This window comes from Cyrtonyx montezumae, unplaced genomic scaffold, assembly GCF_038088225.1.
Source record: "Cyrtonyx montezumae isolate F1298 unplaced genomic scaffold, pur_monq_1.0 scaffold_9, whole genome shotgun sequence".
Lineage (NCBI taxonomy): Eukaryota > Metazoa > Chordata > Aves > Galliformes > Odontophoridae > Cyrtonyx > Cyrtonyx montezumae.
In genome coordinates this window covers 145,244-169,016 of record NW_027072100.1, presented here as the reverse complement: position 1 = coordinate 169,016, position 23,773 = coordinate 145,244, and the positions used below count along the sequence as shown (strand labels likewise).

General features: G+C 44.9%; 1 pseudogene; it reads right to left on the bottom strand.

The window, feature by feature from the left end:
- LOC136060164 (olfactory receptor 14C36-like) overlaps positions 1-23,773 on the bottom strand; it is a 55,541-nt pseudogene that overhangs the window by 18,630 nt on the left and 13,138 nt on the right.

Genomic DNA, 23,773 nt, shown 5'->3' with positions numbered 1-23,773 from the left:
GGAGGACCTCCAGACCTATATCAGAGAACTGGGTATGAGGGAGGCTCTGTATGCGGACACTTTTGAAAGCCCCGATACGGAAAAATTTACAGCGGGCATGAGAGATCTAATACTACAGCAGGCCCCCTCCCACCTATATGGGATGTTGGTTTCCATATTAAATCCGTTGGTGGCATCAGAAGCCATCGTACAGCAGGCAGCCCAGTTAGTGGCAGACTTAGGGGAGACGGAGCGCGTAAGAACCAGGCGTAATGTTCGTATAGTGGAAGATGCTGAGGCCTTCCCTATTAGAACTAAAAAGCCTGCTCCACGGATGCCCCGATCAGGCCCCGTACGGGTATCCCGGAGGACTATGTTTAATGATCTCATACGGGCTGGGGTTGCATTTACCAAAATTGATGGGCAACCCAACCATGTTTTGTTACAGCTGTGGAAACAGCTTAGAAATGATCAGAAATTTCAGAGTGCTCCCAGAAAATCGGGAGTACGAATTATAGAAAAAACACCACCAACAACCTGGAATTTGGCTGACTTTATAATACCGAACAGAAGGAAAAAATATCCGCAGGTGTCACAGGCTACAGTGCCTGAGCCACCTGTGGCAAAAGATTTAGATCTGGCAAAATTCATGGATTAACGGAAAATTCTGGTCCCCATAGGGCCTCTAGCTGTGACCGGAGGCCCTATGTAGAACTAACAATATTCTGGTCCAGGACAAATGTGCAGAAGGTGATGGCTCTAGTGGATACTGGCGCAGAAACATCGATTATATATGGAGACCCAACGAAATTTAAGGGTAATAGAGTGATGATTGGTGGGTTTGGGGGACAGACTATTCCAGTCACCCAGACGTGGTTGAAATTGGGGGTTGGGCGTCTCCCGCCCCGGGAGTATAAGGTGTCGATTGCCCCAATTCCAGAATATATCTTGGGCATAGACATTCTATGGGGTCTGGCTCTCCAGACAACTGTGGGAGAGTTCAGACTACGGCAGAGGTACATTAGTATCCGGGCAATACGGACAATATTGAGGGGCCATGCGAAACATGAGCCCATTTGTTTGCCAAAACCACGCCGGATTACTAATGTAAGACAGTACAGACTCCCGGGTGGACAAGAAGAAATATCAAAAACAGTGCAGGAATTAGAGAAAGTAGGTATTATAAGGCCTGCACACAGCCCATATAATTCCCCCATATGGCCAGTACGGAAGTCGGATGGAACATGGAGAATGACGGTGGATTATAGGGAACTGAATAAGGTCACGCCGCCCATCCATGCGGCTGTACCCAATATTGCCTCCTTAATGGACACTCTTAGTAGGGAAATTAAAACCTACCATTGTGTCCTGGATTTAGCGAATGCGTTTTTTAGCATACCTATTGCTAAAGAATCACAAGATCAATTTGCATTTACGTGGGGAGGCAGGCAGTGGACCTTTCAGGTCTTGCCACAGGGGTACGTGCACTCACCAACATACTGTCATAATTTGGTGGCACGTGACCTGGCTGATTGGAGGAAACCAAACAGTGTGAACCTATACCACTATATTGATGACCTCCTGTTAACATCCGACTCACTGGAAGCAGTAGGGGAGGCAGCAGATTCATTAACTGCCTACCTAAGTGAAAGAGGATGGGCTATCAATCCTCAAAAAGTGCAAGGTCCAGGACTGTCCGTAAAATTTCTAGGGGTAGTCTGGTCAGGAAAGACCAAAGTATTACCTGATGCCGTCATAGATAAGGTTCAGGCATTTCCAGTCCCTACAACACCAAAGCAGCTGCAGGAATTCCTGGGTATATTGGGATATTGGCGTTCCTTTATACCTCATTTGGCGCAGCTGCTGAGACCTTTATATAGACTTACCAAAAAGGGCCAATTATGGGACTGGGGGAGAACAGAACAGGATGCTTTTCAACAGGCGAAACAGGCAGTTAAACAAGCCCAGGCACTGGGTATATTTGATCCTACCCTTCCAGCTGAGCTAGATGTTCACGTAACTCAAGATGGCTTTGGCTGGGGCCTGTGGCAACGTCAGAGTTCTGTTCGGACCCCCATTGGATTTTGGTCTCAGGTGTGGCATGGAGCAGAGGAAAGATATAGTATGATTGAAAAACAGTTATTGGCTGCCTATTCTGCATTACAAGCGGTAGAGCCAATAACCCAAACGGCCGAAGTTATAGTCAAGACTACATTGCCAATCCAGGGGTGGGTAAGAGATCTGACCCACCTTCCTAAGACGGGGGTGGCCCAGGCGCAGACGGTGGCACGATGGGTTGCCTATCTCAGTCAGAGGAGTAGTCTGTCTTCCTCACCGTTGAAAGAAGAGCTTCAGAAGATTCTTGGCCCAGTAACGTATCATAGTGATGCACCAAAACAAACTTCGGTTGCTCCACCACAGAAGAGTCCCGTCCAGGAAGGAAAATATCCTATTCCTGAAGATGCCTGGTACACGGATGGGTCCAGCAAGGGCAACCCAAGTAAGTGGAGAGCAGTAGCGTACCATCCTGCCACAGACACAATCTGGTTCGAAGAGGGGGATGGTCAAAGCAGCCAGTGGGCAGAGCTGCGGGCGGTGTGGATGGTTATAACCAAAGAACCTGGTGATGGTATCCTGAATATTTGCACAGATAGTTGGGCTGTGTATCGGGGGCTCACTCTTTGGATCGCACAGTGGGCCACCCAGGATTGGACTATCCACTCCCGACCGATCTGGGGCAAAGATATGTGGTTAGACATATGGAATACAGTCAAACACAGAACTGTGTGTGTCTACCATGTTTCTGGTCATCAACCCCTACAGTCACCAGGAAATGATGAAGCCGACACACTGGCCCGAGTTAGATGGGTTGAGAACTCTCCATCTGAGAATATCGCTTACTGGCTACATCAAAAGCTGCGGCATGCTGGGCAGAAGACCATGTGGGCAGCCGCTAAAGCGTGGGGACTGCCCGTACAACTATCGGACATCGCTCAAGCATGCCGAGACTGTGACGCCTGCTCTAAGATAAGACCGAGGTCGTTGCCTGAAACTACAGCCCATCTTGCTAGAGGACACAATCCTCTACAGAGGTGGCAGGTTGATTATATTGGGCCTCTCCCTCGGTCTGAGGGGGCGAGATATGCCCTAACCTGTGTCGACACCGCGAGTGGGCTAATGCAGGCCTATCCAGTACCAAAAGCCAACCAGGCATACACTATAAAGGCACTCACAAGGTTGATGGCTGCCTACGGGACACCGCAAGTCATCGAGAGTGACCAAGGAAGTCATTTCACGGGTGCAGTGATACAACGCTGGGCAGAAGAAAATAATATTGAGTGGCGATTCCACCTGCCATATAATCCAACGGGGGCAGGCCTTATCGAACGTTACAATGGTATTCTCAAGGCTGCCCTGAAGACAGACTCTCAGTCCCTGCAGGGGTGGACAAAGAGACTCCATGAGACCCTGCGGGACCTGAATGAAAGACCTAGAGATGGCAGACCCAGTGCCTTGAAAATGTTACAAACAATATGGGCCTCCCCACTTAGGATCCAAATTACGGGCACCGATAATGAAGTGAAACCTCAGATTGGCAATGAGAACAACCTTCTGCTCCCTGCCCCTGAGGACCTAGAACCAGGTACCAATAGAATAAAATGGCCCTGGAAGGTGCAGGTAGGACCACGATGGTGCGGCCTACTTGCACCTTGGGGGAGATTATTGGAGGTGGGGGGTTCGGTAGCTCCTCCGGTTATAGGTACATGGCCTACTGAAATAATGGTTAACACTCCAGTCTTCATTGCTAAGGGGACCCCTATCATGTCTCTGTGGCAGATCAGGACACCCCCTTTGGTGCCTGATATAGTCGTACAGCCACAGACATCGGGTCAAAGGGTTTGGTACAGGCGACCAGGGCGTGCCCCTGTACAAGCTGAAGTGTTAACCCAAGACAGGAATACGGCCTGTATCTTGCCCTGGAAAGCGGATCTTCCCCTCTTGGTACCTCTAAAACACTTGTATTACTCCCCATAAGTCTATGAATCACCAGAAGGAATCAAAACAATACTGCAGTGTTCCAGAGTTGTTATAAGACCATGTGAAGCATCTGGTGATGGTCTAACCGGGACTGATGACACGTAAGATGGACCTGCACTGTATGATTACATGCTTCCAGTAGATACCACCGAGCACTGGCCCAAAGAAGAGTTCGACGGATGCGCTGATCATCACTCATATCAGATTACATCAGCATGCGTTGCGACGGGCAATTATGTAAGCGTCGCGATGTATTGGGTCTCTGTATCAAGGGGAACTCACCTTATGGTTACTTGATCAGTGGTTCATGTCGTGAAGGGGTGGAGTGTATGGGAACTGCTGAATCACGGCCTGAACCACTGATTGGTCACCTGAGGTGAGCACCAAGTCAGCCATGGGGGCACAGGTGAAGGTGATATACCTGTGTGGGTGGAAGGGGTGGAGCCTAGTTCCTCCTCTCTCAAACCCCATTTAAGGGCTGACCACCACCAGGGAAGGATCTCTTCTTGGAGATCCCTCCCATGTGGAGTCCTCTGCGAGCCTTGATATCTTAAAGGTGAGCCATCTTCTCTTTTGTATTACCTGTATAACTGTTTATATAGAACTACTTAAAATATACCATCTTCTATACTATTCCCTGGTGGAGTATCGTCATTAGGAGTTATTTACCCTACAAAGGGAAAGCTGGGCCTTCCTTGCACTGCTCTCCCCAATTCCTTATGTTTTCCACTCTCAGGGATAGCACAATGTGCTTGCTACCCAGAAATCAGCTTTTGCCACCACCTAGAAGCTGAAAGAGTGATTTCTGCAGAATCTATAGTGGACATCCCACCAGCTCCATACCATCCCCTGCTCTGGAGAACAAGAAAGTCTCAACACAATTAACTTTATGTTGCAGTCTCAAAACTACTCTCTGCTTTCCAAGCAGGTACTTGTATTAGAACCAAGGTGTTTGCTGCAGTGGTGAAAAGCAGCACGCATTCATCTGCTGTCTGCACAAACTTGGGATCAGTGATAAATCAAATGGAGCATGAGACAGGGACGACCCTGCCATGCACCTCCACACTGTCTTTGGTTACTCCTTGCTAAGAAGACACCCTGGAAAGCCCTTGGCACCTGTTAATGTCCAGAGGAGCAGCAGCATTCACCTCAGGAGAGCCATCAATGATAAGAGAACTCCACAGGGAGCAAAACCGCTTCTGCCATCAGAATGAGATGCTGGCTCAGAACAAGTGCATCAGCCATCAGGTGCACACTATTGCTTCCTTGCCCCTGGAAAGGATGCAGAAAGGTAAGAAAAATCAAAACGACTGTTGTTACCAGTAATCATCCAGGGCATGGGTGTTTTCTGGAAGCTTACCTTAGGTCAGCATAACATGCCCTGAACAGACAAAAAAACATATTTAGGGTACTTTAGGACGTGCAGGCAGACCACTGTTGTGGGGCAGAGAGGGAGAACCGTGGCTTCAGTGCCTGCAATCTGTGAGCAACATACTGCAGAGCTTCCTTGGAAAGAACAAGAGTTAGAGTGGAATCCTCTGCAGAGAATTCAGCATGACAGCAACATGCTCTATCAGATGCTTTACGCCTGCAGTCCCTGGACACAGTGGCAAGTGTTCCCTTGTGCATGGCTTAGCCCCTGCATCCAGGAGCACGGGACAGGATTTCAGTCTGTGCTGCATTAGCTTCCCGTGCAGAGACTGCGATTCAGTGCACTCGGCTTCCTGCAGAACAACTCTGCACCTCCTGTGCAGGAACAGGCTGTGAAAGCTGCACTGCAGCCTTATGATAAACAGGTTCTATATAGCAATTGTACACCCAGGGCGTGCAGCTTCAAATATCTTGCTCAGGCAGACAAAAGGTTTTGCCCCATAGTGACAGCACGAGTACTGAGCAGCCCCACAGGACAGAGCAGTGCAGTCCCTTGTCTTTTTGCCTGCATTCAGGCCACACCACAGCTCTTAGGGAGAATACCTCTCAGGTGGTGGAAGCTACAGCTCCCAAAGTCCTGTGGGTATGTACCATATCTTTACTAATTGGACCACAGGAACAACAGGGAAACAAAGAAGGCAGCTGATCTTATCAGCAGACTGAAGTCCACAGCGTCAACCTCCAATACCATCATTTATGCATTTTAGGTTGGAACTGTAAGAGACCTAAAGATTTCAATGGATAAGTTGTGTGGTCAGCTCCCACGTGCTCCTCTGGCATATCATAAAGTTTGGAAAAGACCACTAAGAGCAAGTTCAGTGCTAACCCATCTCCCCTGTGCCCACTAGTAGAAACGTAGAATCATTAAGGCTGGAAAAGACCACTGAGATCATTAAGTCCAACCACCAACGCATCCTAACCATCAACACATCAGCTCTACATGAACCAGTCCTTGAATCTGTCATCACCTTTCGCTGCCACTAACACACCACCCCTGCTCATTCTCATCACAGACAACAGTCCCAAGTCCCAGCATCACGGATTCCCCCTAGGACTTGGGGTTACAGGAATTGGTCTAACAAGATCTTGGAGCTCCACAAACGAGGTGGCTGTGCAGTACCAGCGCAGTCACTTCACAGACACAAGGCTTGACTGAGGAAGGGAAACTGTGTTTCTTCTTATGCATAGCCCAGATACACAGGAGGGATGAGAGGATAGTTTTTCAGGGTCAAGAACAGACAAGTATCTTACAAAGGCATTTACAAGTGTGTTAAAATAGGTTTGAAAACGATGAAGTCTGCTTCAAACCACATCAGGTTAAAGAGGAACTAAGTACACACAGGAAAAGCAGCAGCAAATAATGAGATCATTCCTGCCTGTGTTACTCCTCTACCACCATAAATTAAAAGGTTAAATGACAGCAGGAGCAGACTTATACTGCCAGGAACAGCCACAATTCATGCAGCACTGCTAAGAGAGGCTGAACTAAGAAGCCTTAGAGATCAAAGTTTAGGGTGGGTTTTATACATATACATATATATATATTTACACACATCAACAGCAAGGAAAAAATATACATATATATGTATATATACACACATACATATGTGCCACAGGAAGAACAAAAGGTTTTGGTGTTCTCATGGAGTGCGTAGGGAATTATTATTTCTAGCAAGGACAAACAACAAACAATTTTGGAACAGGAAGAAACCACAAGACAGTTATAGGCTGCTCTAGGATTAGTGGGAAAACAATCTACAGGAACACTGCCTCCAGCTGTAGTGCTCCTCAGCTCCAGTTTGTGGATATGGCTATGTATTTCCTTGGGTTAACTGCCAATTTAACAGATGAATGCTTGAGCATTTCACAGAGGAGGATTAAGCAACTGCTTTGAACAAAAAAGGACACGGTCAGAGTTATGGATTGAAAAAAACCCATAAAACACCAGTCATACTAAACCCAAGAGATGATTTAGCAATAGTACTACCCTCCCTCATCTTTAGGGCAGCACTGTGTGAGCTCAGATGAAAAAGCACACAGCTAAATGGTGCCACATCACATGCTGCATGCTGATCTTTCCAAAGAAGGAGATTTTATACGTGCTGCCTATGGAGATATCTCACCCATTCCTTCAGATGTGTGTTACACTTATAATGGCGAGCTGCTTCCAAATTCTTCCTCTCCTCAAGCAGTCAAGAGCAACTCATCCTTCAGCAAAATCATGGGAGAAAGATCACACTCAGGCTGTGAGTCACAGCATACCCTACACTGGATGGTATCGGTGAGCTCTCGTGTGTAAGCACCATCAGGCCCACTTGGTCTGCTGGGACAAATGCCCTGTTAAAAGAAATTCCCAGGCAATTCCAAAGCACAAACAAGACAGAAGCTCCACCCAAAGGGCAGGCTTTGCTCCTAGCTTTACTCCTAGCCAGTGCTCTGAATGTGTCACCAACCTTCAGAGGCACTTCACAGCGCAGCTGGGCTCCCACTGACCACAGCAATGGAAAGGAGCTTTTCTGGTTGGTACTTTCCAGCAGAAAGGTGGAAGGGACTGCAGGCTTGTGGCATGCTGGAAAAGGACGGTAGTTAAGACAGCAGGAAAGAAAAGAGAAGCAAAAGAAAGCAGAATTGCTTACTGCTCTCTCCGAGGAACCCTGCTCAGTCTTTTACAAAGATTCCCTCTCCTTCACTGCTGCCAGCTTCCACAGATTTGGACCATGAGCTTTTCCTCCCTCGCAACAGTGTGATGTGTAATACAAAAAGAAACAGTTAAAAAAGAATCCTTTTAAATTCTCTGCTGTTCAAGCAACTGCCTCCCTTTGATCAAAAAATACAAAGCCTTTTGCCCCAACCTGCTGCTGAACTGCTGTCAATCACAGTAAAACCATCCTCTGGAAACAAAGACAGGATAGCCCTGTTTGATTTGGGCTGTGGTTTAGTGGAAGTTCTTTGAAACTATTTCATGTAAATTACTCACTCAACTCATTTGGCACTATGGCAACATCATACAGCAGTCCTTTATCGTCCCAAACTGATAGTTAAAATCTGCCTTTAGATGAGAACCCATTTTCATGATCTTTAAGATTCGTACTCAAGAGACAGTGAAGTGTTGCACCTCCATTTCATAAAGCAAATATAGACCAGGCACAGAAGTATTTTGGCATCAATCTCTTGTCAAAGCTACAGAACCTTTGATTCCAAGAGTTCTCATGTCTTAAGCTGAACAAGATTTTCCCATAAGGGAACAGCCCCAATAACCACGTGCTCTTAAACATGTAAAGAAGAATCCAAGTGACACACAACTCAGCAGAATGTAAATGGGTACTAAGAATGAGAAAACAAAGGTCAGAAGACCATTTGCTTACAGTTAGCTCAGAAGGAGCCAGGGTCAGGGCTGCACGGATGCTGTCTCTGCTGTTCTGCTCACTCTGTTTCAGGTCCCATCTCTCCAGCTCTTTTTGTTGGGCTGAAATGTATCCTGTTTCAAGGAGATGGAGAATGGCATTCTTGCTGCCATATCTGTTGCTAAGGAGGGGCCTTGATATCTCACACTCATTAAAACCACCCACCCATCCTGTCCAAAATCCACCATCTTATTTTTAAAGGAAAATCTGGAGCGAGGAAGGTAGGTTTTGGTCTACCAAGAACGTAGGTAAACAGATTGACTCTTGTATGACTAGATTTATTTTATTTATTTTATGTTTTATGTTTTTTATTTTATTTTATTTTACTTTATTCCATTTATGAAGTGACTTATATCCCCCGCTGTCAGCTTGGCATAGAATTTGGATGCTTCCCTGTTACAAAATACATCTTTGCTTTCATCAGGTAGATGTAAACGCCCCAAGGCCGGGCTAAGGGGGAAGACCAGTGTGTGTGTGTTCACCTCAAAGAGCCAGACACAAACAGTGGCTCCTGCCCCTCCCACCTACCTGACACTGCTGACTCTTGGCCCCCAGGCCCACTCCCCCCTGCTCCAAATGAACCTAGAGGTTTAATTTAACTCAAACTTCCCTGCAGCAGCCACCTCATTTGCTGAGAACTGCTACCTGGACTTTCTTTTCTGCCTCACTACAAAGGTGGCAGTTGCTGATAAGAAGCCAGTCATATGCAGCGTGCCAAGGGCGTGATGATGGTTGTCATGCTGCAAGTAAAACCCTGGGGCATTCAGCAAACACGTGAGAAGATTCAGAGAATAGCCGTGATGGCCTCACCACAGATCACCCACATGAACCAAGGCAAGATCTTCCCCTCAAAGGACACTGCTACTAGGAGGAATAAAAAATGCCCCAACAGCATTCTGCAGAACTTGATGGAACTTACAGAAAGGAAACTGAGGTACCAAACAGATCAGTGATTTATAAAGAAAGCTCTTAGAGAACTTGTAGCCCTCTCTCTATCAACTCAGTGCCCTCACCCTTGAGGCCCATATTTATCTTTAATGACTTCACTGACAGCAGATCAGCTTAGCTCTAACAAAATCAGACTGAACCAGACAGACAGAGTTCTTTCCAATTACAGCTCTCGACCATATTCAGCAAGATCCCGTTCTAATCAGAAATAGTAACTGGCTCAGAAGGGAGAGTTAGCAGTTGGACTGTCTTTGGTTCTCTGCAAATACACACCAGATGGCGTGGACTGAAGTTAGAGGCCATGTTGAAATCCATCACCCGAACATCCTGGCAGCTTGGTGCAATGGCTTTATCCCTACCTAAGCTCTCTACATATAATGGGAATGTCATGTTCTGGTCAACACTAAACATGGAGAAAAGAAGACTGTATTTCAGTTTTAATACCCTGGTACCTACCAGAAAACTCAAGAAATATGTACTTGATTGAAACATGCATTTGGCAAGCCTGATTTTTTTCACTTATGGGCAAACAAGAAAGCAAGTGGGAGCAATGGGAGGAGCAGATGTGACTCAATTCCTGGCGCTGCCCAGCAAGACCCCACATACCTGTCCCAGAGGGTGCTGGGACCCAAGCAGGGGTACTGGCTATCCTACAGCTTTCCTTTGATGAGCTGATCCAGTGTTTCATGAAGGAGAGGCTGGTGCTGTGTGTACGTATTCTCAACACCCTACAGTACAAAAGAAGCTCCTGCTATGAATTAAATACAGCAAGGCAGCAAGAGAGCTGATCAGCAAACCCACAGTCAAAGAGCCCCAGCATCTGATGGATATAACAAGTATTAACCACTGAGTCGAGACTTAGAGGGCTGTTCAGCAACCAACTTCCATTGTCTAAAATGAGAATCACACCTCAAACGTTCAGTGCACTTACTACTGAACGTCTGTGTCATGGTTATATGGTTTTCTGCATCAATACTCCACATTCATAGCATCACGCCATGGTTGGAGTTGAAGAGTTAATGCAGCAGTTCTGTCTTCTGAAGAGAAGAATGAACTACAGCCTCCATGGGCCAGGAAAAGACACGGCACGCCCAGAAGACTTCATTTTGTTATTTTCTGTCTTCCAGAGGGAGGGAAAACATAAAAGAGCAGAGAGGTCATACGATCTCTGTCTCTTTCCAGCTCCCTGATGGCCAACGCAGCATCAGAGACTTAGTATCAAAAACTCTCTTTCATTTATTTGATTTATTAGCTTCAATCCCACTTAATTTGTATTTCACTACTGTAACTAAGTTATTTTCCTCAGATTATTGCCAGTGGTTTTTTTGGTTCCTCTTCTATCTAGGCCCATCCCCCTGCCACCACCCTTCTGGCCGTGGAGCATGTAGGCCCCCTGTCAAGAAGACAGCCCTAGGTCTAGAGCATGACACCTCTGAATGCCAAAACACACGGCATAAGATGGCAGATCCATACCTTCAGTCCTTTGAGGAACTGTTTGGTGATGGCTACAGCATCCTTGGGACCAAACAAGGACCCGTTTCCCTCCATATTCCACAACAGGCACTAGCTGTACATGGAGAGGCAAAACCAGAGTCCTATTAATCTGGGAAACAAGATGCCAAGCAGTTGTTCAGTCAGGTTCAGTAGAGGCACTGGAACAATGACCAAGAAGTCAGAGAGACTGATGCAGTCCTAAGAGAAAAACGAAGGGAGAGAAGAATTCTCTGAAGTCAAGAAGCAAGTGTGTGCCATGGCTCTGCCTGCATAAGGACAGGCTTTCATTTCCACAGTCCTATGCAGTGATAGCAGATCTTTTACACACTGACATCATTCTGCTTCTCCACCTCCTCACTACATTCGTCAAGCTCTGCCACCCTCTCCCTCCCAGCCAAGCCCCCCTTACTGTTCTGGTTAAGTTCCTTGCTACAGCTATAGTCTACTCAGCAGGAGGTGGAGGAGGGAGAAAGGAAGCGTGCACCAGGCTGTCTGCATGCCATACACAAGTCTAGATGCCAGGCAAGCACAGCATCTCTGCTTTGTTGAATTCTTCCTAATATCACTGATTTAGGAAATGGAAATTAAGTAATTATTTATGCCTTTAACACCTACAGGCCCCAGTCAAGCTTCGTGCTCCTTTTGAGAGGTGTGGTGCAATTCAACAGAAAACATTACTGTGCAAAGTCCAGGCAAGCAACAGGCACTGCCACCAACTAAGAACAGTTTGACTGCTGTGTGCCCTCCTGCCATTCGTCCAGCAGCAGGAGAAATACTGCATTACCTTTTGATATCACTCTGAAACACCCGTCCTTGAGATCTGCCATCAGCCCTGGTAGGCTGTTGCTGCTGTGCCACTCGTAGTGCAGGGCATGGAGCATCACCAGTCGGGCAGCATCGAGCTCTGTCACCTTGGGGTTATGCAGGAGGCACCACACATCCTGCAGCAAGATACAAAGTGGGATTAATGGAGGGGCCTTCAAAGCACATTAAATCAGACTAATATCAGTCCCACTGCCTAGTAACAAAACTGCATGCACCGTATCATAAGCAACAGACCTGAGCTTTCTATGTGCTCTGCAGATAAGATTTATTGGGGTAAAATGGACTGCAAGTTGATTTCATGGGGCTGGGCATTCTCTGTAATCCTCTGTAACACACCATAGTGTGCTGTACAGTGAGCCCAGCTCAGTGCATTCCTCCCAAAAGGGGCATCCTATGATGCTCCTAGAAACCTTTAATGTCTGCCCTTTTACTTTTCCAACTCAAGTACAGCAAAAGCTAACCCACAGGTTCCATCATAATATGAATCATCAACAAAAGAGTGCTAGCAGAGCTACACTGTTAGTCTTCTCGTGGAAAACTAAAGTTCGCGTGGGGACAAAGCATCCAAAAAACAATCCACATCAGAGCACTACAGAGTCCACAATTCTCCCTGCACTGAACATTAAAGCAAAAGATCAGCCTATACTGGCTCACCTGTAAGAGAGCAGCAGAGCTTCCAGACATACAGGGGTTGAAAGGGCAGTTCCAAGACAGGGACAAAACCAGCTAGGAGGAATTTTTCCATGCTGCAAGAGAACATGATCTTCAAACACCCCAAGAATCCCAGCACACCTTGGCAACACTCTCCCAGCCTCCCAGAGAAATAATGTGAAACAATGCTGCAACAGTTGTTACTGACTGAGCTGATTCAGCTGTGTTTGTTGTTCTCTTCCCTCTGATGCAGACCAGTTTTAGAAATATGGGCTAACATCCTGGCTGTGAGCAGTTCACGAGGGTAATGAAGAAAACTCTTGTTGAGGTCAGGAATTCACCTGTCAGGGTAAAGACAGAGTCCCACAGAAATGCCTGCTTGCCAGATTTTGGATCCTGTGCTAGCAGCACAGAAGCAATGCCTATAGAAGTGGGAAGCTTGTAAAACAGAAAAGCTATTGTCCATCTGAGGAGATGGGATTCAAAACCTCCCATTCATCTCTCAAGCCTCACATCCAGTGTCAGGAAAAGAATAACCAAAATGTACTCTGCTCAAGGGCCCTTGGCCACCAGAGACATGAACAACTGCTGAAGTTTCATCAGTGGGAGCACAATTCTGCCTTTATATTGTGCACTGGTTATTCTTCATCACGTCTGTGACTTTGCCCCTTCGCTGCCATAAGGAGACTGCAGCAGAAAACAGCCTGGGGCACTGCAACTAGAGAGATCTCTCTCTCTCATGTAGAAAAATACCGCTTCCATTTTTGCATTTTGCTTTTGTCTTCTAGCTGCTACGTGGTTTTCAGTCACTCTCAGTTAACAGAAACACAGTAGAGCCATTCAGGCATGTAAACAAAAACAGGCAGCCTGTGTGCCTTAAAAAGCACAGAAACACCGCTCAGTGCAGACTGAGACCTGAGTTAGCATCGAGGTGATTCTAGCTAACAACCTTACCACCACAGCATGAAGTGGGGGCTGACCTGCCTGCACCTCCACCCAGTTTCCAGCACTGCCACATATTCCTCTAAGCATAACGCAGTAACATCCAACTGCTCCACCTCCAGAAGTTTGTGTCATCCCTTTCTCCAGGGAATCTGAGATAACCTCTAACTAAAAAAGACCAACGTTTTCCAAAACGGACCCCAGTGCCAAGCACCCAACTTTCAACACTCATGCTCTGTGCTAAGTCTTCAGCAGAGTATCTGCTCATAAAATCGGAAACAAAGATCTCAGCACAGACATGATTTGCTGACAGATTAGAAGTCAAACATTTGACTCTGAACCTGCAGCACAAGCCGAAACCAGAAACCACAACATAGCAAGAGAACATCAGAGGTTGTGTTCAGCAAATGCATTATATAGTTACAATCCCACTACAGTACCTGGTCACCAAAATTCTACCAAATGTAAGCTATTAAATCACATCTAACTGCTCACAGATCTGTACAGCTGTGGTGACTTCAACAGGTCTATACCAATTAAAATCAGCTCAGCATTTGGTGACAGATGACAATGCTCAGAGAGCTGATGTTATCACTTAGCCACCCACTTGGTGGGTGAACTTGATTCAACTGTGGGGCTTCTGGAATCCAGCAGGCTCTAAACAGCAGCTCAGGGAGCAGTCGGAATGAGCAGGCTTGTAGGCTGTGCTGCAGTGGTGCAGAATGGCCTACCACAGGGCCTGACCTCCATTAAAAAAAATACCGTGCTGAACACAGGGCAGTGGTTCCTGCCCCCACAGATCACTCACTGCAGAGGTCTGAAGTGGACTGTCAGCATACAGTCAGCAGTGACCTGCACTGTCCTGCAACACATGGGCTTTAACAAGTCCTGTCTGTACCTTCATACCTGCCATGGATTCCAGCTTCTGCAGCTCCTCAGGTTTCCCCTTCTGGAAATCCCCCATAATATTCCCGATGGACCTGAACTTTGCAGAGATTGGCAGTGACACGTTTTGCATGGAAAAAGGAGGGGATCTGAGAGAAAACCACGTGAACGCAAGTCCTGATAGAGCTAAAACACAGAGGCCCTCCGCACCCAAAACACTTAAGTGATTCCTCTAGTGACACAGTGGATTCAGAGTCTGTTCCTCAAACATTTGTCAGTACATTACAACCAAAATAAATTCTGTTCTAACCCCCTGCAGCTCCTGAATGAGACAGTCCACGTTCTCCTCAAGGTACACACAGCAACAGCGCGGCAACGAGAGGGGCTCAGCCCCATCCCCCATCCCCGCGGGGAGGGCTCTCAGCTCGGTGGGCTGCAGGAAGCAGACGGCCTTCAGGTGCTTCCCGGGCTCCCTGCCGGGGGAGTCGATGCGCTCACAGAGATACACCTCCTCGTGCAGGATCTCGGGCTGCGCGTACACCATGCTGACCGCGCCGGGCTGCGGGGAGCGCCGCGTCACCGCGCGCCGAATAACGGCCCCGCGCCGCGCCCCGCCCGCTGCTCACCGTCTCCCGATCCGTCCGGAGCCCCTCCATGCCTGGCCCGCTGTCCTCGGTCATTTTCGACACGTTCTGCTCCACAGCGAGCACCGTGTTCATCTCCGCTGTGCGGTGCGGCTCGGCCCGGCCCGGCCCGGCCCCGCTCCGCCACACGCCCGCTGGGCGGTGCAGCCCTCCAGCGGCAGCGACTGCTGAGAGCGGCGCGGGGCCGCACTTCCGCTTGTCTCTGCTTACGGCGGTAAAGATACGCAGAAATGGGAACAAGCCTGTTTTTTGGGGGGTTCGGCTTGGAGAAGCTGATCACTGCGAAAGACGATAATGCTGTGCGTGGCACTCCCTGCTGGCTTATCTGTTGGGCCAGGTATGTCACACTAACAGAGAGAAAAGGAAAGAAAAATGAGAAATGGGGGATAAAAGGCCTTCACTGAACTAACGGCTTTGGAGAAGAACTCCAAAGAAAAACATCTTTGACGGAGAAGTCCTGAAGAGAAAAAACGTTTGACGGAGAATTCCTTGAGGGGAAAAACTCTTTGGAAGTAGCCCTTGGCCTGCTTGCTGTGAAGCCTCCCGGCTTTCTCCCATCCCCCGCGGTGCCCAGACAAGTTCCTGAGAGCAACGGCCCTACTACGAACCTCGCTGGATCCACGGTGGTGATTATATCTCTCTTTCTTTCTACCAATTCTTGTAGCTAACTATAAATCTGTGTATCTGTAGTAAGGTTGTAACTGGGGAAGCTAGAGCATTAACAGCTTTAATTCCACTGAGTTGGATCTACAATGCAGTGAAAGAGTGAGTTAACTTCTGTTAGTTGTCATGTTACTTGTTTCTTGTAACTAAGAAGATGTTCACGTTGTTGGAAGGCAGTGTCTGATGCTTGTACGTGATGCAGTTTGCAGTAGGTTTTGCAAGTTACTGAAGCTATGGTATCTAGCATAATAATTGGCAATGTCAGTCTCCAGGGAGAACCAAAGGACTGGCATGACCAGCTGGCCTGCTGTCCCTCAATAAACAGTTCCTGTTTTTGTATGCCGGTAAATATATCAGGGGGTTCCTCTCGAGTAGAGACTGGGGTCTTCTGATTCTGCTCTGTGGTTCTTGAAAATAAAATGAAAAAGAAGCCTGAGGTGCCCCTGAATAAAATTTTATCTGGTTATCTAGATTTCTTGAACGGAAGATACCATCCATTCCTAGTATAGTTTCCTTATGTGTGCTTTTCTCACGTGTTGCTCTTGGTCTAGGGCAGTCGTTCAGTATGGAAGAGTGGAAGTAAGGCAGTGACTGTCTTGCCCTAGTGCATTTCTTGAATGATCTGTGAACGTTTTGCTTCTTGTTCAGTTCTAAGTCTTGGATTATATGATTTAAAGGTGACATGATATTAATATATTTAATTGTACTATGTTTCCTGAAATAATCCTCTCCTAATACTTTTTTTCCCTCAAAACTTCCTTTTAGCAGAAAATGGCTCAAGAAGTCTTGACTGACTTAAAAGAACATCCTAATGCGTGGACAAGAGTTGATAACTATTCTGGAGTTCTCTCAGAATGAATACCAAAGTAAGCAAATCAACTTTTATTTATTTGGCTTTCATCTTTCGTCCACTCATGAACTTTGAGGAAGGCATCTCATTTCTAGCTGTAGACTTTTTTGATTCAAACCACATTTTCCGTGTCTTATTCCCAGAGGTGGCTTTAAGCAGAAACTATTAAATGGACAAAATATTTAAATCTCCTTTTACATTCCCAAGTGTATTTCTCCTTTTTAAAAAGGAGGGGAAAGAAAATAAGGAAGAGCTAAATTGGAAGTTGTGTTTTGTTTTGTTTTTTTTTAATTTTTTCAAGGCACATCTATAAGCACAATGCCAGTTCCGGAGACTTGTATATATATGTAATGAAAAATCTCCTAGACCCACATTTTGTTTGTGCTTAAGTGCTTGGCTGTCTTTGTTAATGAGAGCCATGTGCCTGTAACTGATGAGATAATTTATCCCTAGGTGTATTAAAGACAAAATAGAAACCATATTAGGCCAGTATTTGAGCAGCCACTGAAAATTAAGCACCTCAAACTCTTTGTAGTAGGAAATTAGTCTTGAGTGATACAGAAAACACACTTGCTTTGTACTGCTGTTGTAAGTCCATCCATCGTGGTAGAGTTGAAAAGGGATAGCATTCAGTTTTTGTATACATCTTTAAAGGTTTTGTCTTAGGATAAGACTTTTGTGCAGCTTGAACAGAAGAGTTGATGGAAGTGTTTTCACTGTCTTAAGCTTGATGATTATTATCCTGAGTAATTGATAGGCATGGTTTTCTGCTTGATACACACTGTGTTTGAACAGCAAATGATCCTGATTGGATGATGGTCTCTTGAGTTCAGGAGGTATTCATGAAACAGTTTAACTCTTTTCATTGCTTTAAAGTTTAGGAATAAAGAATTTAAAGAACTTCCTCAAAGTGCTGACCTTTGAGTAACACTGTTTGCCTGTTTGCTTGCCTGGTAAACTTTGCTTATTATACCAACAGACATTATTAATTTTCAAGTTGATTTACCAACAGTGTTTTTAAAATACTCAAATTTGTCTTGTGAAAAAATGAGATGATTAGAGGAACAGAAAGGAAGCCAAAGGCAAAGAATTCTTCCATTTACATAAATTGCAGATGATTTGGTGCTACATTTCTGCGCTGTGACATTTGGCTTTTACGTGGTCATATTTTTCCTTCATTAAAGCTGTTAACACTACCTGATATTAATCACAGTGTTCCCTTACGTCGATGGCTTGTAATAGGAAGAAAAGGGGTGTCTTCCTGTGCAACTGACACAGCTAGGCTTTGATGGCAGGCCTCCACAAGGTCTGCCCTATTGATTCCCTTTAAGTGAATTCTGTCCCTCAATTGTTTTTGTTTCTTGGGAGGTGGGAGGGAGGGGATTTGGTGCTTAGAGTAAGTAATAAGGGTACCATCGAGATTTCTACCATCGGAATCATTCCTTAGGGTTTCTTTCAGTCTTTGCAGTTAACTGCCCCTCGTCTTCCTAACTTGGCAGTGAACTGCTACTAGACAACTAGAAATAAACTAAGAGGAAAATTGGAAAATTGCATATTGGAAACACTTCTGTTTTATGCTGAGTTTAAATGTATTGACGTGTATTGTTTTCTATATTATTTTGTTGTGAAGTACCATCCTTGGGAGTTATTTACCCCACAGCATGAATATACACAAGCTTTTCCAACCACTAAATCAAAAGTAATTTCAATTAAAAAACAAGAGAAACAACACAGCAGACTTCTAACACAGTATGGCAAGAAGGATGCATGAGTAGAGGTCATTTATGGTGATTTTATTACTGTTCCCATTTCATTTCCCTCACAAATGTTAGGAATGAGTAATACTAGTAGCAGCGGTGAGAAGAGATGAACAAGAGACTAACAGAAGGCAGAAGTCAGATGGCATGTGCAGAAGTATGTAGCAATGTAGACAAGATGAATCTCTATGGCTTTAAAGTTCGTGATTCTAAATTAGATACTTCAGTGCATAGTGGAGAAAAGGTCTGTCTTTTTCTCTAATGAAAGTTGCCACACGTTTTGAGCACGTGCATGAAGTTCTAAAGGAGAAAAAATAATGAGGATGAATTCTGCCCTTAATTTCCCCAAAATTCCTTAACTCTCTCAAAATGAAACAAAACGTGCCATTTTGATTTTAAAGCCAATTAAGTTGACTTAAGAGACAGTAATATTTGGAAGCAAAGAGAACATTTTTGTGTAACTGTTTCCTGAAAAACCTATTAATATATATGCCTGTACAATCTAGAATTAAAACTACTATCTTTTGTTTCAAGAAAGTGAACTTTTTTGTAAATGTTTTGTATTTTTAGTTCAGGTGGAAAAAGCATTTGCACAGCTATGACAGCAGCTGAAATCACTTTGGGTGAAACATTTTACTTAAGCCATTTTCATTCATTTTTCTATATAAGCACTCCCTTGACTGCATAAAGCTTTTATATTTAATAACTTGTAAATTTACCAATTCAAATTAAGCTGATAGACTTTTATTAGTGATACTGAATAAAATAAAAAATACCTCGACAGTTTTCCATAGTTTCAATTTTTTCTCTGTACCCCTAAATCTTGAAAGATGATGGCCATTTGCTAATCCAGGATCTGCATGTGAATCTAGTGGGAGTTTTTGGGTCACAAAGGGAAGCATGTGGGGAATGTAGGTTATGCTAAGATGAAAACAGCAAAGATTTTAATAAAACACTGTAGTTTGGGCCAACCTACATTGTGGTTTGTTGTCCGTTTGGTTGAAATGTTAATCATCCTACTTTATATAACAGCTAACCCTTTTAAAGAAGAACTCTTAGCCAAACTTTATAAACTATATAGACATGAATTTACCTTTCAGGTATTGATGTGATTTCTTTTATTCTTCCTAATCTTATGCTGATGAAATTATTGCAGAATTCCTCATCTCCTTTTGTCTGCTGTCTATTCATGCTCTTGGGGCTTTAATCAAAACTTCACTCCCCGTTACTGTGAGTCGACAGCAGGGATAAATGGGTGGAGGGATTGGCCTTACTGATTCCTTTGCAAATGTAGCATTTCTGGCAAAGAACTCAGGAAAGAATTCCTGAAAGGTAAAAGCAGAATTTCCAAGAATTAATGCATATCTTTTGCCTGAGCACAAAAGTTCATCTTTAAATAGTAGAAATAGCTGCCATATCTATTGGGGTGGGTATTGAAACTGAATAAACCTGTGGGTTGCCTAGCTGCTCCTGAAGTAGTGTACCAGTGAAGTTTGGGAAATACTTTCCTTCGAAAGTGCCAGCATCAGAACGTGTGATGATAAGATGTGACTTTTTCTTTGTTTATTTTTTTAGAGGAATGATTGTAGGGGAATGATGGGAAACTTGAGACCATGCAAGCTGGTAAATATTTTAGGAGCCTGGTTGTGATAGTACTTGAACATATGGGCAGTCATTTATGATGCAGATTTGTATCTGGCTGCTGCTTCCTCCTTCCCAGGTGGCCAAAGTTGACTACCAGGCAGCTTTTCTTTTTTTTTCTTTTTTTTTTTCCTCCTGGTGTGAGTGTGATCAAACAGCAGGATTTAGTATAGCAAAAAATAAAACAAGAAAAAAAAAGCATGAAACTTGAGTAAATGGGAGTACAGAAATTATTTAATAAAGCTTTTTTAGTTTAATATTCTTGAAGTCTTAGATGTTATGTGTGAATGTCTGATTGAATGAGTAATTAATGTGAGTAATTCTCAAGTTGGAGCACCATTAGGCTTTTTGTCTATCACAAAGTAAGACCGTCTGTGCTTTTCTTTATGAACACCGTTTCTTGTCCTTTTGCAGTAGTGGTTTCAGTAGGACGGTGGGTACCTAAATTCTGTAAGCATTATGGGAAGGTAAAACAGTAGCTGATGTGTTTTGAAATACTACTGCTGAATTGATGGGCTGATGCTCGACTTAATTGAAGAGATCTAAGATTTAGAAGGTTCTGGGGCTGGCTGCTGGCTTTGAAGTAGAGGTTTGGATTCTCTATACTTGTCAGCCTTCAGCCAGTCTAGGCTATGTGCACACCTCCACCAGTGTCCTCTTAATTTTTGCTTCTTTTATAGACTATGGTACACCTGGTAGCACATGCCAATTTGACTTGATTGAACTCGTAAACAGACGTAATTATTTTAGAATAGTAATTGCTTGGGCTATGTTCTCAGGCAGTTGGTTTGATTTTTGGATGGTCATCTGTGCAGCTGGACTCAGATTCCCGTAGATCCCTTCCAACTCAGTATAATCTAATTCTATGATGTTTTTTCTTTCCTCTTTTAAGCCTTGCAATATGTATTGAATAGCAAGAGATTAATAGTGTGGGATTAATGCATGTTCACAAAGCTTTCTGTCAAGTTGTGAAAGACTCCAGAACACAAAGTAGAAATACTCAAATACTTTCATAACTTTCCCCATTCTGTACTTGTTCTTCTTTAATACATACTGTTTTCTGAACTCATTAATGGAATTTCCATGTTCTGCTGTGAGTTTATAATATCATTGTGAAGATGTGATTAGAAGTTAAGTTTCACTGCGAGTTTATTGATGGAAATACAATAGTAAATGTCAATGAAAATACTTTTTTGAAGGAGATTTCAACGGTTATGATTATTTTCCTTACCTCTACTTTAAACAGGTGGCAAACGTAGCCTAGCTCTTGAAAAGGTTTCCATGCGTCGACCTGCGCGTCGAGGGGGGGTGGGTAGAGGAGGGGGGGTTGGTGTGGGGGCGGGACCGGCCCCTGGCCGCGTTCCCTTTCCCCCCCCACCACCACCCCGGCCGCAGAGCCGGGCGGAGGTTTAAAGACTCGGGCTGCCCGCGGCGCGTTCCGCGAGGGTGCGGGGCCGGGGGGCGGTCGGCCGGCCGGCGGGAAAGGGCGCGGGGTGTGAGAGGAGACGCGGTGGCGCGCCTCCCCCCCGGCCTCTCGAGCCCGCCGGGCGGCGTCCGCCCCCGGTCTCGCCGGCGTGGGGCGTCCCGCATCCCGTCTCCGGGCGCGCCCCCTTCCTTGGGGTTCATCTCCCGCTGCAGCCTCAGATCTCGCGCCGCGCGGCGCGAACGGGGAGGTCGGGCGGCCGAACCGGCGGGGTGCACCGCTTCCTTCCCTCCGGCACAGCTGGGGGGAGACCTGGCGGGCCGAGCTTCCCGGCGGCCTTTTCTGCCCCGAGCCAGGGGGTTGACCTGGCCGACTTTTTTCTTTCTTTCCCTTCCCCGCCCCTTTCAATTCCCCTTCTCCTTTCCTTTTTCCTTTCTTCTTTCCTTGTTGTCATAAACGCTCAGAGTCCAATCTGAGTTTTTAGAATATTTTATTATAATCAAAAGGTGAAAAGCAATAAGCAAGCAGCGCTGGGTGTGCCGGGGAGTCTCGCTCCACCAAGGACACACCGCAAAGAAAGAAAGAATACCTATTTAAAAGTATAGTTCATACATATTCATCACATTCCAAACTCTGATTTATAAAGAGAATTACACTTAAGGGTTGATTTTGATGTAAATCTTCAAACCTTGAAGGGGAAGAGCCCCTCACTGGTATTTTGTTAGGAGGGGTAGCGATAAGCTTAACACAGCTGGCCCAACACATAAATCAGTAAGGGAGTAGCACCTTTGGTGCCATGTGGTCCTTTTCCAAGGATTAGCTTCCCCAAGCTAAGTACCCCGAAAAGGGCCACTGGCCCCATCTCTCGGTGCATTCCAGGCTAATCTCCCAAGGTCTGTGTTAGTTTCACCCCTTGGTGTGAGGAATACGCTTTTTGTTACACAAGACTGGTGTTTGAAATGCAGATAAAGTTCTATCCTTCCATGTCTCACAAGGACATTTTACTCCTTTAAGTAACTTTGTATACCAATTGGAATTAATGCCAGTCCGAAGGTATTGTGTCAGCAGCTTTGACTTTTTATCTTTGACACGAATCACCTTTACATGTTTCACACTTGTCCATCTGTCTGTCTGTCTATCTACCATCTAATCTCTTCCAGAGCCCCCGCCCCCCACTTGCGGCGTCTGCCACGAGAGCTGCCTGCCTGGCCGGCCGCGAGCAGACGGGTAGAGCTGTGGGCCGGCTCGCTTCCCCCTCCCGTCCCCAGGGCTGCAGCGTATTTTTTTTTCCACCTAACATTTCATTATTTCTTTAACTTTTTTGCGGCAGCATTTATTCATTCATTTATTTATTTATTTCGAAATATATATTTAATTTTTCATCATTCAAATTCTTATTTATTTGCTTTTTGCTCTTTTTAATTTTTTTTAATTCTTTCACAAAATTTCAAAAAAATTCTTTGAAAATATTTAGTTATTTAATTTTTCACTTTTCATCATTATTTCAGAAAAAAATTATTTTTGTATTTTTTTAGTTCTGTTCTTTATTTCAAAATATTTAACTTTTTAATTATTCTCTTTCTTAATTATTTACTTTTCATCCGTTTTTAATTGTATTTTTTTAATTTTTATTTTTTATTTAGTTATCATTTATTTAAATCCAAATATATATATATTCAAATCTTTAATCAGTTTTATTTTATTGTAGTTTGTGGAGAACTGGCTTAGGAAAGGAGGTTGTGTGTGCTTATCTTTGTAGCAGTGCGAACAAAACAGCATGTTCAGATCACTGAATTTTGAGAAGTAGTGCACCGTTGACCGGGCAACGATGAGGGAGTAAGTTTGCGGTGGAACCAGATGGCCCTGGTATGCGTGGGAAAAGAAGAACTAATTGGACACTACTTATCTTGCAAGGACAGAGCAAGAACCACTGCTTAACAATTATTCTAAAAATAGCATATGTTCAAGGGGTATAAAAGTATGTAACCTGCGCAATAAAGTGGGCTCAGCTGCATAATCATATTGATGTCTCTCTGAGTCCTTGCATCGGCATCTTAAGATCGTTCCGGCGCAGCCGTGGTTCATCCTCCTGGGGTCACCGCAACAGTAGTTCTTTTTAATTATTTTTTCATTATTTAGTTCACAATTTATTTTTTTCATTGTTCAATTTTTTAATTATTTACTTTTCCATTTCTAAT